Source organism: Protobothrops mucrosquamatus, unplaced genomic scaffold (assembly GCF_001527695.2).
Source record: "Protobothrops mucrosquamatus isolate PMUCROS unplaced genomic scaffold, P.Mucros_1.0 scaffold3630, whole genome shotgun sequence".
Classification (NCBI taxonomy): domain Eukaryota; kingdom Metazoa; phylum Chordata; class Lepidosauria; order Squamata; family Viperidae; genus Protobothrops; species Protobothrops mucrosquamatus.
Window position 1 is genome coordinate 91046 of NW_015389592.1, and position 4295 is coordinate 95340.

Here is a 4295-nt window from a genome sequence, read left to right on the forward strand (position 1 = left end):
CTGAGCCGTCCGGCGAACCTCCTTAAAAAAAAAAAAAGACTCTTTTTTTTTTCCTGCCCTGGATGGGTGTGGGGATGGGGGGGGGGGGAAGCGGGGCCCACTACTAGCAGTAGTGGGAAAAGAGACTCTTTGCCGGCCAATTGGGGGGCCCCCTTTGGCTTCTTTAACCCTTCTTGTCTTGCTGCGTTGGGACATTTGGCAACCAAGGGGGAGAATCAAGACGCCCTCGCCGTGGGATGGCGCCTCCGGATGGGCCCGGGCCACCCCCCCCCGCCCCTCTGCTTCCGGTTAAAGCGCGCCCGGCCTCGCCTGACCCACCACAGCAGCGTCTTCTGCCCGTCCCCCTCTCCCCTTCCCCCCGGTTAGCTGCCCCTCCAGGGGGGATTCGGGAGCTCGCGGCGGGGTAGGCGAAGGGGCTCCCCTCCTCCTCCTCCGTGGACGTTTGCCAGCCCAACAGCCTCCTGCCTCTCCAGCTTTGGGGCAGCCCCTTCCTCTCTTTGCTTTCGGCCAGGGTGGGGCGGGGGCTTCGGTGGGAGCCGGGCCCTCCCCCCCCACAGCCCCTCTCGGCGTTCCGGGGCAGGGAGGCTGGGCGTTTCGTGGGCTGGGATGGATGCCCTCCGGTTGCCAAGTGCCGTTCGGAGAGAGGAGGGAGGGCGGTGCTGGGTTTTTAGAGGGGGTTTTTAACAGGAGCTAAGCGGTGCCGGGCCTTCTTTCCTATCCTTCCGTCTCTTCTCCAATTCCCTGTCCTGGTCAGAAGCAAACCCTGAAACACGACGCGTCCAATCTTGGCCGCTTTGAAAGACCTGTGGACTTCTAACTCCCAGAATTCCTCGGCCTGGGGGGTTCTGGGAGTTGGAAAAGTCCACAGGTCTTTCAAAGCGGCCTGCGTCGGACAGCCCTGCCCTAAAAAAAGGATGGCTACCCATGGCTTCTCCGCCAGAGATGTCCCTCCGCTGAATCATCTGAATCCCCACGGAGGCCAGCGTCTCTCTTCCGGCCCACCACCACCAACTTCTTCCGGTGAAAAAGACAATCCGGTGCCCGTCCGTCCGTCGGGCAGGAGGCTCCCCAAGGCCCAGACCTGGAGGCGGGAGGGAGCAAGTGGCAGCCGTCTCCCTTACTCCTTGAGTAAAGCTTGACCCTTTAGGAGGGACCCTCACCCCAAACCCTCCCACTTTGTAGAGCTGCTGAGTGGAAACTTTTAAGAACAGGTGGCCGTTCTTCGGCACCGGGAGAGCTCCTGCAAGGCGGAGGGGGTCTCCTCCAGTGGGCCACCCCGAGGAAGGAAGGAAGTCCGGCCCAAGGAGACCTTTTGGGGGACCCCTTTGACGAGCAGAGGCGCTCCCCCAACCCAAAGAGTTGGGGCAACCCCTAAATTCCGCCTCTGGCCAGGCTGGGGGCACCCGAGAGTGGTTTTTCCTTCCGCTTGTTCGTCTCGGCCTTTTCTTTGGGACAAACTGGGCCGCTGTCAGTAAGACTTGTGGGCTTCAACTCCCAGAATTCCTGAGTTAGGAATTCTGGGAGTTGGAAGTCCACAAGTCTTCAACGTTGCCCCTGATCCTCTGAACAGCCAGCCACTCCGACCGGATTCCGAGGACCTCTTTGTAGGAGACTGCTCTCCCCCCTCCCCTTAAATCAGGGGTGGGGAACTACGGCTCTTGGATGACTGGGGGGACTGCAACTCCCAGAATTCCTAGCTCAGGAGTTCTGGGAGTTGAAGTCCACCAGTCATCGAAAGGGCTGTAGTTCCCCCCCCCCCCCCCCCCCAACTCTTCACTGAAGCCAGCCTTCCTCCATCTACTCCCTCCTCAATAGCCATCCTCCCCTACCAGCATGGTGCCTGGCATGATGGGGCTTGTAGTAGTGCCATCAGGTTGAGCCTTGGTGCTGCTCTGAAGGGACCCACTTGCTCCTTCCTTCCTTCCTGATTCCTTTCTTCCCTTCCTTCTTTTTAACTCCTGATTCCTTTCTTCCTTCCTTCCTTCCTCCTGATTCCTTTCTTCCTTCCTCTCTCCGATTCCTTCCTTTCTTCCTCCTGATTCCTTTCTTCCTTCCTCTCCGATTCCTTCCTTCCTTCCTCTCTCCAATTCCTTCCTTCCTTCCTAACTCCTGATTCCTTTCTTCGTTCCTCTCCCTGATTCCTTCCTTCCTTCCTCTCTCCAATTCCTTCCTTCCTTCCTAACTCCTGATTCCTTTCTTCCTTCCTCTCTCCGATTCCTTCCTTCCTTCCTTTCTTCCTCCTGATTCCTTTCTTCGTTCCTCTCCCTGATTCCTTCCTTTTTTCCTCTCTCCAATTCCTTCCTTCCTAACTCCTGATTCCTTCCTTCCTTCCTCTCTCCGATTCCTTCCTTCCTTCCTTCCCTCCTTCCTCCCAGGACAGGGCAGCTTGGAGAGCAGGGCCAACATCAGGATCTCCTTCCCGGACTCTTCCAAGGAAACGTTGACATAGGAAGCCCGGCGGGCGCTGCAAACGGGGGGCAGAAAAGCTCCAATTTCTCCCCTCCCCCGGGGGGGGCTGGGTGTTTTTTCTTCTGGTGGTGGGGGGACACACAGGAATGGCTCCGGATTCTGGCTTTGAAGCTTTGCTTAAAAGGTGGCGAGGGGGGGGCGATATATCTCTCTCTCTCCGCCGCGGCTGGTTTGGGGTGAGAAGCCATGGGCAGGATGGTGCAAGGGCCCCTCCCTCCCCTCTCCTCCCCCCCCCCAGGAAGCCTCTGCAATGATGCGCTGCCCATTTTTACAATAATGCATTCTTCAATAAATGGATTTTGAGCTGGGTGTGGTGCCCGGGGTCTTTTTAGGATCTGGAGGCCGTCGGCTCGGCTGCAAACCCCCCCCACTGGATGTCAGCCTGGATTTGGGGGGGGGGGGCGTCAGCAGAAATGCAGGGACAGCACGATGGCAGTTAACTGGGATAAACCAGGATAAACCAACCTATGAGGCGAGGCCCTTTTGCAAAGCCTTTGATCTAAATCAGGGGTCTTCCAACTTGACCGCTTTAAGACTTGTGGGCTTCGACTCCCAGAATTCCTCAGCCAGCGTGCCTGGCTGAGGAATTCTGGGAGTCGAAGTCCACTCCTCTTAAAGTCTATATCAGGGATCTTCCAATTTGGCCCTTTTATGACTTGTGGACTTCAACTCCCAGAATTCCTCAGCCAGGCACAGCTCAGCCTCGCCGGATTCCATGAACTGCGGTGGGGGATTGGGAGAAGTGAACTGGTGGTTGCCTGGCACAAATGAGCGGGTGGTGGGTGGTGAGATCGTGGGCCAATCCAGCCCTGAGAAGCCCAGAATGACAAGAGTTGGACGGGACCTTGGAGGTCCTCTAGTCCAACCCCCTGCTCAAGCAGGAGACCCGATACCATTTTGTTGTGAGATACACAATGACGACAAAGCAGGGGTCTTCCAACTTGGCCGCTTTAAGACTTGTGGACTTCGACTCCCAGAATTCCTCAGCCAGGCACGCGTGCCTGGCTGAGGAATTCTGGGAGTCGAAGTCCACAAGTCTTAAAGCGGCCAAGTTGGAAGACCCCTGATCTCAATGTTAATCAAGCTTTACTCCATAGGAGATCTTTGCTTCAGGTCAGGCCTCTGTTGATAGCTTGTTGATTCTCCAGCTGGTAACAGCCCCATAGCTGAAGGGTCACTAAGCCCCTTGGGTGGTCCGATTTGCCCATGAGAACCAGGGCTTTCCCCCTGCTTGCAGAAGCCACGATCGGGGTAGCAACAATCTGGGATGAGGAAGACCTGGCCGGGCGCCCTCCCCATTGCCAGCAGGAACGAAAGCTCGCCAGCCCCCCCCAAAAAGCTCGCAGGACGGGTCAACCCACCATTCCTGTTGCTATGTGAGACGGTTGTTAACTTTTAAGTTTTGCCCATTTTACGACCTTTTCCTGCCGGTCCTTAAATGAACCACTTCAGTCGTGAAGTGAGTCGCACGGTTGCTAAACGAATCCGGCTTCCCCTGCGGGCTTTGCTCGTCAGAAGGTTCGCAAGCGGGGGGGGGTGTCACGTGACCCCGGGACGCTGCGACCGTCATAAATAGGAACGTCTGGATTTTGATCCATTTTTCCAAGTGGGGTAAAAGGGTCGTCGGTCGCTTTTTTGGACCTTGGGACGGTCGCTAAACGAATGATGGTTTAAGTCAAGGGCTCGGCGTATCCAGGCACTCTGTCGTGTGGTTTTGCCACCGAGACCGTGCCACTTTTTTTTTATTAAGCAACATTGTGTGTGTGTGTGTTTGTAATCTGTCCATACAGGGGGGGGGCAGACTTTGGACCCCCCACCCACCCCCA